The following is a 10312-nucleotide window of genomic DNA, read 5'->3' as shown; positions in this document are numbered from 1 at the left end:
TGCAAAGCAACGGACAATTGCATTAAGTATGGTGCGTAATGTAATCAACAACTACATCCTCGGACATAGCGCCAATGTTTTATCCCTAGTGGCAACAAAGACAACACAACCTTAGAACTTTCTCATCATCGTCCCGGTGTCAATGCGGGCATGAACCCACTATCGAGCATAAATACTCCCTCTTGGAGTTAAGAGCAAAAACTTGGCCGAGCCTCTACTAGTAACGGAGAGCATGCAAGATCATAAACAACACATATGTAATAACTTGATAATTAACATAACATGGTATTCTCTATCCATCGGATCCCGACAAACACAACATAGAGTATTACAGATAGATGATCTTGATCATGTTAGGCAGGTCACAAGATCCAACAATGAAGCACAATGAGGAGAAGACAACCATCTAGCTACTGCTATGGACCCATAGTCCAGGGGTGAACTACTCACTCATCACTCCGGAGGCGACCATGGCGGTGTAGAATCCTCCGGGAGATGAATCCCCTCTCCGGCAGGTGCCGGAGGAGATCTCCGTAATCCCCCGAGATGGGATCGGCGGTGGCGGCGTCTCGCAAGGTTTTCCGTATCGTGGTTTTTCGCATCGGGGGTTTCGCGACGGAGGCTTTAAGTAGGCGGAAGGGCAGAGTCGGGGGCCCGACGAGGGGCCCACACCATAGGGCGGCGCGGGCCCCCTTGGCCGCGCCGCCATGTGGTGTCGCCACCTCGTGGCCCCACTTCGTATGCTCTTCGGTCTTCCGGAAGCTCCGTGGAAAAATAGGCCCCCGGGTCTTCGTTTCGTCCAATTCCGAGAATATTTCGTACTAGGATTTCTGAAACCAAAAACAGCAGTAAAACAGAACCGGCACTTCGGCATCTTGTTAATAGGTTAGTTCCAGAAAATGCACGAATATGACATAAAGTGTGCATAAAACATGTAGGTATCATCAATAATATGGCATAGAACATAAGAAATTATCGATACGTCGGAGACGTATCAGACACTCTCAACATTGATCGCATACTAAATAACTCTTTCTCATATGTGCTACATACACTCTTTTGTTGGATGACAAACACCAGTCGTTGTGTAGGGCTACAAGAGCTCCTCAATGCCGGAGTTAACAAGCTCCACAACATTCGATGTTCATATTTAAATAACCTTAGAGCATAATAGATCATTGCAAAATAAACCAAGAACTAACATAGCGCACACACTGTACACATTACACTATGAAGGAGGAATAGATCACATCAATACTATCATAATGATAATTAACTCCACAATCTACAAGAGATCATGATCATAGCCTACGACAAGAACCACACGGTGCACACACTAGTCACCTTTACACCATGTAGGAGGAATAGACTACTTTAATAACATCACATGAGTAGCACACAACTAGTAGCGATACAAAGCTCATCATATGGATCTCAATCATGTAAAGTAGCTCATGAGATCATTGTATTGAAGTACATAGGAGAGAGATTAACCACATAGCTACCGGTACAGCCCCGAGCCTCGATGGAGAACTACTCCCTCCTCATGGGAGACAGCGAGCGTTGATGAAGATGGCGGTGGTGTCGATGGAGAAGCCTTCCGGGGCACTTCCCCGTCCCGGTGGCGTGCCGGAACGAGACTCCCGTCCCCCAGATCTTGGCTTCGCGATGGCGGCGGCTCTGGAAGGTTTCTCGTACCGTGGCTTTTCGTATCGAGGTTTTAGGTCGAGGGGGCTTAAATAGGCGAAGAGGCGGCGTCAGAAAGTCGAAGAGGCGACGACACCATAAGGCGGCGCGGCCAGGGCCTGGGCCGCGCTGGCCTATGGTCTGGGTGGCCTGTGGCCCCCCTCTGGTCCTTCCCGGGTGTTCTGGAAGCTTCGTGGAAAAATAGGATGCTGGGCGTTGATTTCGTCCGATTCCGAGAATATTTCGTTACTAGGATTTCTGAAACCAAAAACAGCAGAAAATAGCAACTGCCCTTTCGGCATCTCGTCAATAGGTTAGTTCCAGAAAATGCACGAATATGACATAAAGTATGCATAAAACATGTAGATATCATCAATAATGTGGCATGGAACATAAGAAATTATCGATACGTCGGAGACGTATCACCAGGCGCACTCGGCGCAAGCTTTTTCATTAGCATAGATTACAAAAGGGATACAAGGGATACATACTTTCCTCTCCTTAGGTGTAGAATGGGCGGAGCAGGTTGACATTCCAGGGACGTTTTGTCTCCTCGTCAGCCCTGTCCGGCTTGTTTTTCTTGGCCTCTTGGGCATCTATGAGATAGTAGGAATCGTTTCCCACTGCCTTGCTCACGATGAAGGGACCTTCCCATGGGGATGAAAGTTTATGCTGTCTGGCTGTCCGCTGGATCAGTCGGAGCACTAGGTCTCCTTCTCAGAATGCTAAGGGCTGGACCTTCCGGCTGTGATAGCGTCGGAGGCTTTGCTGGTATATGGTGGATTTGGACACAGCCAGCAGCCGGGCCTCTTCGACCAAGTCGGCTCCATCTCCGCGAGCTTCTTTGGCTTCGGCTTTCGTGTACAACTTGATCCTTGGCGCGTCGTGCTCGATGTCAGTTGGCAGGACGGCTTCGGCCCCGTATACGAGGAAGAACGATGTGTAGCCGACGGAGCTCCTCAATCCAGCAGCCGGCTGCTCGCTCGAGCGGCTCCACCAGACGGGGCCGGATGCCGGCTAGGATCAAGCCGTTGGCTTTCTCCACTTGTCCATTGGACTCCGGATGTGCCACGGACGCTAAGTCCATTTGGATCCCCATTTCCTCGCAATAGCGAGAGAAGATGCCTTGGGCGAAGTTGCTGCCGTTGTCGGTGATGATGCTATGGGGGTAGCCGTATCTCACAATGATTTCCTCGAGGAATGTGACGGTTGTGGAGTCGTCCAGCTTCTTGATCGGCTTGGCCTCAATCCACTTGGTGAATTTGTCAATCATCACCAAGAGGTGTGTCATGCCGCCTCGGGCAGTTCTGAATGGGCCCACCATATCCAGGCCCCACATGGCGAATGGCCAAGTGATGGGGATGGTTTTCAAGGCGGAAGTCGGCGAGTGCCTTTTCTTGGCGAAGCGCTGACAGCCATTGCACTTCTTCACCAGTTCTTCTGCGTCTTTCAGCGCAGTCGGCCAATAGAAGCCGTGCCGGAAGGCTTTGCCTACTATGGCTCTGGAGGAGGCGTGGTGGCCGCACTCTCCCTGATGGATTTCCCGTAGGAGTTCAATCCCTTCAGCCGGCTCGACACACCGCAGGAACACCCCACTTACGCTGCGTTTGTACAGCTGGTGGTTGATGATGGTATAGGCCTTGGCCGTTCTCTCAATCTGCCTGGCTTGAAACCTATCATTGGGAAGCACACCATATGTTAGGTAGGAGAGGAATTCTTGTGCCCATGATGGTACGCATCTTATCTCGAATACGCTAACCAACAGGGCCTCCTGCGTGGGAGCTTCCGGATTCGACTGCATGGTCGCCGGGTTCGGCTGTGGAGCCGACGGGTTCGGCTGGGAAGCCCCCGAGTTTGGCAGAGAAGCCCCCGGGTTTGGCAGAGAAGCCCCCGGGTTCGACTGTGGAGCCGGCAGGTTCGGCTGAGAAGCCCCCGACTTGGGCGATGAAGCCCCCGGGTTTGACTGAGAAGCCCCCGGGTCAGCCGGCACGAATATAGAATCCGAGTCCGGTGACGGTGTGATGGACGGCTTCCGCAAGTGCTCCAGGGCGACGCCTGGTGGGATTGCTTGCCGGGTTGAGCCTATCTTGGATAGGGCGTCAGCCGCCTCGTTGTTTGCTCGCGACACATGATGGAATTCACAACCATCGAAGAAGCTGGATAGCTGATGGACATGGAAGCGGTATGACGCCATGTTGGCATCCTTTGCATCCCAGTCGCCAGATGCTTGCTGTATAACCAAGTCGGAGTCGCCGAAGCAAAGGATGCGACGCACGCCAATCTCCTTGGCCAGCTTGAGCCCATGAATGAGCGCCTCGTACTCCGCCACATTATTGGATGCGGCGAAGTGGATCTGCAGGACGTAGTCCAGCCGGTCTCCTTTGGGAGAGGTGATGACGATGCCGGCTCCCAAGCCGGTGCGCATCTTTGAGCCGTCGAAGTGCATCTTCCAGTGCGTGGAGTCAGGCACAGGCAACAGGTACTGCATCTCAGCCCAGTCGACGAAGAAGTCGGCGAGGATCTGCGACTTGATGGCCGTTCTTGGCTCGTAGAGGATGGACTGGGCCGCCAGCTCCAGGGCCCACTTGGCAACCCGGCCATTGGCGTCCTTGCTACCAATGATCTCCGCCAAGGGTGCTATGGCCACCACCTTGATGGGATGCTCCTGGAAATAATGCTTGAGCTTCTTGGCCGCCATGTACACGTCGTAGGTGACCTTCTGGTAGTGGGGGTAGTTTTGCTTCGACTAGGAAAGCACCTCACTGAGGTAGTATACTGGGCGCTGAGCCGGCTGCTCCTTGCCGGCTTCCTTGCGCTCCACCACCAGGACGACGCTAACCACTCGGTTGGTGGCTGCGATGTATAACAGCATCGACTCCATTGAAGACGGCGATGCTAGGACGGGTGCGGTTGAGAGCACACACTTCAAGTCACGAAAGGCTTCGTCCGCCTGCGGCGACCAGACAAACTTGTCTGATTTCTTGAGCAACTGCTACAGGGGCAGTGCCTTCTCCCCCAGCCGGCTGACGAAGCGGCTCAAGGAGGTCAGGTACCAGTGAACTTCTGGACGTCCTTGAGGCACTGCGGCAGATCCATCTTCTGAAGGGCACTAATCTTCTCCGGGTTGGCTTTGATTCCTCGCTGAGAGACGAGGTAGCCAAGGAGTTGGCCGGCTGGCATGCCGAATGTGCACTTGGCCGTGTTGAGCTTCATCCGAAATCTTCGCAGATTGGTGAAGGTTTCTCTCAGGTCATCAAGGAGGGTGTGCCTCTCCTTGGTTTTCACAACGACATCATCCACGTATGTGTGAACATTTCTGTCGATTTGCTCTTATAAGCATTTCTGCATGCACCTTTGGTAGGTGGCGCCTGCATTTTTCAAGCCGAATGGCATAGTCGTGTAGCAGTAAGCCCCGTATGGGGTAATGAACGAAATCTTTATTTGATCATCCAGATTCAAAGGAATCTGGTGGTAGCCGGCAGTCGAGTCTATGACTTGATCTATGCGCGGCAGGGGGAAGGGATCCTTCGGGCACGCCTTGTTCAGGCTGGTTTAGTCGATACACATGCGCCAGGAGCCGTTCTTCTTCAAAACCAGGACTGGGTTCGCCAACCAGTTCGGGTGCAGCACTTCCATGATGAAGCCGGCTGCGAGCAGCCGGGCGATTTCTTCACCGTTGGCCTTCCTTCTTTCTTCGGCGAAGCAGCGAAGGGGTTGCTTCACCGGCCTGGCCTCTGGCCTGACGTGGAGGTGGTTCTCAGCCAACTCCCTCGGCACACCCGGCATGTCCCTTGGAGACCATGCGAAGATGTCCCGATTCTCACGGAGGAAGCTGGTGAGCTCGCTTTCCTATTTGTTGTTCAAGCCGGCACCGATGGTGATGAACTTGTCCGGCTACACTGGGTCCAGCAGGATCTTCTTGGTGTCGTTGGCCAGCTGGAAGTGAGTCGTCCCAGCCGGGTTGCCGACAGCCGGCATGTCCGTCTGCGCGGCCTTGTCCATGACGACGGCGTCGTGGATGAGCTGCTTCTCGGCAGCGATGACCAGCGTCTGAGCCATCTTGGAGCTCTGTGTGGCACACTCCATGGTGCGGCGATAGTCGCCGGCTACGGTGATGACCCCTTTTGGGCCCGGCAGCTTCATCTTCAGGTACCTGTAGTGGGGCACCGCCATGAACTTGGTCAGGGCCGGCCGGCCCAGGAGCGCGTGGTAGGGGCTGACCAGGTCCACCACCTCGAACTCGACCTTCTCGGTGCGGAAGTGGTCCGGCTTCCCGAACATGACCTCCAGCGTGATCCGGCCAATCGGCTGGCAGGAGTGGCCTCGCACTATGCCATGGAAGACGGTGGGGGTGGGGCGCAGCTCGCTCTCCTGGATGCCCAGCTTGCGGGCAGTGTCGCGGTAGAGGATGTTGATGTTGTTGCCCCCGTCGATGAGGATGCGCGAGAAGCGCACGCTGCGCCGGCTTGTGCCAATGGTTGGGTCGAGGACCATGGCGTAGCTTCCCGGCTTCGGCAGGACAGCCGGTGTGTCGCGGTGATCAAATGTGATGGCCTGCTCTGACCAGTTTAGGTATTGGGGGACCGGCGGTATGACCGCGTTTACCTCGAGGGAACGGCTCTGCTGGCTCGTTTTTTCCTCGGGCTCGGAGGTGAAGACGATGTAGGTGGCGTCCTCGGCCAAGTATCGGCCATGCTGCACTTGGTTAGCCTCGTGGTGCTCGAGGTTGGCGTTTTCTGCGCCGGCTGCGCCACCCGGCCCGCCGGCTGGTGGAGGCGGGGGTGGATGCGGTAGCGGTTCGCCGCTTGTCAGCCGCTTGGTGAAGTGGCACTCGCGTGTGGTGTGGTTGGAGGGGTTCTTGCCGCTATTGTACTTGCACGGCACGTCGAGCATCTGCTCAAAGGTGAACTTCGGCTTCCAGGGCCGGTCCTGTTTCTGGCGACGGCTGGCGCCAGCCGCCGCGTGATCCATAGCTGCCACATGGGCGGAGCCATACCAACGATCCGGCTGGTCGTTGTGCCGCTTGCCGCGGTAGTTGTCCTGCCGGCTGCCATGGGAGGCCCCCTCGGCCGGCTTGCTCTCAACCGGCTTGTTGTGGCGCGCCGGGCCGGAGCCGGCGAAACGTCAGTCAGAGCCTTGTCGGCTTCTTCAGCCAGCGCGTACTTGTCCGCAATGGCCATTAGGGCTGCCATGGTCTTGGGGTCGCTGCGGCGCAGCTTGTGCCACAGCATCGTCTTGGGCCGGCAGCCGGCCATGAAGAAACTGATGGCCTGGATCTCGTGCACGCCCTCGCAGGAGTTGCGCATTTCGCACCAGCGCGTCAGGTACGCGCGATCCATCTCGTCCGGGCCCTGCTTGCACATCTCCAACTGCTGGGGGCGACCCAGACGGCGATAGGTGCCGGTGAAGTTGCTGACGAAGGCGCCTTTGAAGTCCAGCCAGCCGTTGATGCTGCCGGCTGGCAGGTTGTTGAGCCAGGTGCGGGCGGAGCCGACCAGCATCAGGGGAGTAGCGAACAGCCCAGCGCTTGTTGCCCTTGGCAATGCCGACTGCGGTGGAGTAGTCCAGCAGCCAGTCCTCCGGCTTGGCGGTGCCTTCGTACTTGGGGGTATCGCGGGGGAGCTGGAAGCCGTCGACCATGGGCTCGCCCAGGATCCGTGGCCCGAAGCACTTGGGGCCGGCTGGCCCTTCTTCTTCCGCAATGCGGGATTCTACGAGCCGGTCGAGGCGGTCTCGGGCATCAACCGGCTCGACGCGGGCCCAGCCGGGAACGGGCCGGCTGGCGAGCGTCGCTTGCTTCGGGAGCCGGCCGGCGCTGGCGCCTGTCCTCCGGCTGCTCGTAGTCGTAGTCGTCGCGCCGGCTTGGCGGTGGGCGGCTTCGGCCGCTTCCGCCGCTCCTCCGCCGGCTCTGCCGGCTTGGGCTGTCGTGTGTGGCCTGAGAGTCCCTGCGCCGGCTTGGCGCAGGAGAGGACGACTCCGCCGTGTCTCGGGGGCCGCCTCGGCTGTTGCCAGCTGCGCCAGGGGCGGGAGAAGCACTAGGGGAATTACCAGCGTACCTGGGGTTCTCGTCGGCTGTGCCCTGCTGCGCGTTGGCAATGTTGAGTAACTCAGTTACCCGCCTGGTTTGGCGGCGCAGCTCCTCGCCCTCCATGTGCCATAGCTCCTCTGCGGCGGCTTGGGCCGCGAACATGTTCTTCTCGGGGGTGTTGTAGACGGGCAGCTCCATGGATGGAGCCGGTGATTCTGCGCCATAGCGCTCGATCTCCGCGGCCAGGCCGCCTCCCCTGCGGCGGATCATGCCGGCTCTGCTGGGATCGTTACCGGTTGGCGTGTAGCCATGGGCGCGGTTGAACTCACGCTGGGTGATGTCCAGCCGGTGCTTGGCAGCAGCTACCTCCTCCGCTTGCTTCAGCAGGAGTTGGCGGTGCGCCTCGAGGTCAGCCTCGATGGTGGTGGGGTCTGCGCCGGCTGTGAGCGGGGTGCTCAGCTTGGCCCGGACTTCCTCCAGCCGGGAAGGTGGCGGTGGCACTTTTGGGCTGGAGCCGGAAGCGTCGTCGTCGACGTTGCGCTCCAGGTTCGGGCCGCGGACGTGCGTGGTCTTGGTGGCGTGCTCATCGCCGGTTGCCATAACCTCCTGCACGACGCAGGGGCTGGCGAAGGTGTTGTTGGCGCCGGCTCCTGGTGGGGGAGGGCTTGCACAGCGCAGCACCTGTCACGGGTAGCGCGGCTGTGCGATGGTTGCGACGTAGACGTCGTGTCCGCCGAAGGAGATGACGTTCTCCCCGGCAGGGAATGTCCGGTCGGCGAAGCAGCCAGCGTTGTCGTTGACGCAGTCGAGGGAGCCAAATTTCCAGATCAAGCCTGAAGCGACTCGCTCGCCGGTGGTGATAGTGAGGCCCGTCCGGATGAAGACACCGGCCGCAGACGCTGAATGCCCCACGGTGGGCGCCAAATGTCATGGTATCGTCACGGCATATGTCATAGGGTGGCTAAAGAGAGTGGTTCCTAATATGGTCTACGGTGGCATCCGGACGCGGGTATGGGCACGAGCGACACGGCGACGTACCCATATTCGAGGCCCTCCCGTGGAGGTAACACCTCTATTCCTGCTCTGAGTGTATAAGCTATATCACAGTACAATGGTGCTCCTTGAGCTGTATCCGGCTGCGAGGGGAGGCTAGAGGTAGACGAAGGTCTCTCTCCCCGAACGGTGCTAAGTGTAGAACTGAGAAGTGATCGATCGTCCCCGTGCGTAGGAAGGGTTGGCCAGCTTATATAGATGCTGGCACTTTACATAGAAGTCCCTATGACCTACTGGCCAGCTCCGCCGGCTCCGGCTTTGCCGCTCCTTCCCGAGGCACCAACGTCAGCGCCGTAGTGGCTGGCATGTCCTTCCTGCTGAAGTCAGCAGCGACACGATGTGCTGAGCGTCGTGGAGGAGGTGTCCCTGTCGGTTCGGTAGCCTGTAGCCGTACGACGCAGCCTAGGCCACGATGGCCTGTCAGGCACGGGGCACTGTTGCTCCACAGTGCCCCTTACTTTACGGGAGATGAGGTCAGCGTGGACTTCTGCACCCGGATCGCCTTTTCAGTTCCTTCTCCTGCAAGGCTCACCAGCCGGGAGCCGGTCAGGGAGAGGCAGACCAAGCCGGACATGGCACGTAGAAGCCAGCCCAGCCATGGCGCAGACGGCTATGGCTAGACTAGCATAGACATGGAGTTAGCCGGCTCGCAACGCAGCCGGCCACGGCTCCTGCCGGCTGCTCCTCAGCCGGCCTTTGCCGCGGGCCAGCCGGCCCCGAGCCAACTGTTCCCGGTCCTTTGCCATACCCGGGGTCTTCCCCCCGACAATTGTGGCAGGCTTGGATGAGATTTGTTAGGATAGAAGAAAAGACTCGTCTAGAAGTTATGAGGGGTTATAAAGAGGAAAAATTCGTCAAATTAAAGTTATGGTCGCACAGAAAAAGAATACCAGCAATATGGAAAGATATAAACTTTAAAAGAAAATTATGGGCAGCACGGCGGTTATCGGTACGGGCCTAGACCGTACCGTTCGCCCGTACCCGACGTCCTGCCAAAAATCGGGTCAAATAAAGTCGGTTCGAGAATTCGGTACGGGCGGGTTCATAAGAAAGACGGCGAAAAAAAATATATATATTACGAACAAAACGAGAAAAAGGTTGCTGTAAGTATAGCGATTGGTCGTACGGGCATATATGTCCGTACCGCCCGCCCGTGCAGGAAAACGAGGTTATACACATTGTTTCCAAGAAGATTTCTAGAGAAAATGGCGACTACCCGTACAGACGGATTCGATCGTACCGCCCACCCGTACCGGTGTCGAAATTAGAAAACCATCACGTGAAAACATCCAGTAAGTTTAGCGACCACTAGTACGGGCAGAGTCGGTCGTACCGCCCACCCGTACCGAGGTCGCAAAAACTCCATACAGCTCAAACTAAAATTTCAAACTAATAAAATCAAATAAAAACTCTCTTGCAATGGTTTGAGTAAAAGATACCGTGCAAAGGATAGGAGAAACATCTTTAAAAAACGAAGAGTAAAAAGTCTTGTCTGCAATTTGTACACTCCAGAAGTCCTTAAAAGGACATGCGTGTTGTGAAATT

The sequence above is a fragment of the Lolium rigidum genome, chromosome 3, assembly GCF_022539505.1.
Source record: "Lolium rigidum isolate FL_2022 chromosome 3, APGP_CSIRO_Lrig_0.1, whole genome shotgun sequence".
Taxonomy (NCBI): domain Eukaryota; kingdom Viridiplantae; phylum Streptophyta; class Magnoliopsida; order Poales; family Poaceae; genus Lolium; species Lolium rigidum.
This window is presented reverse-complemented; position numbering follows the sequence as displayed.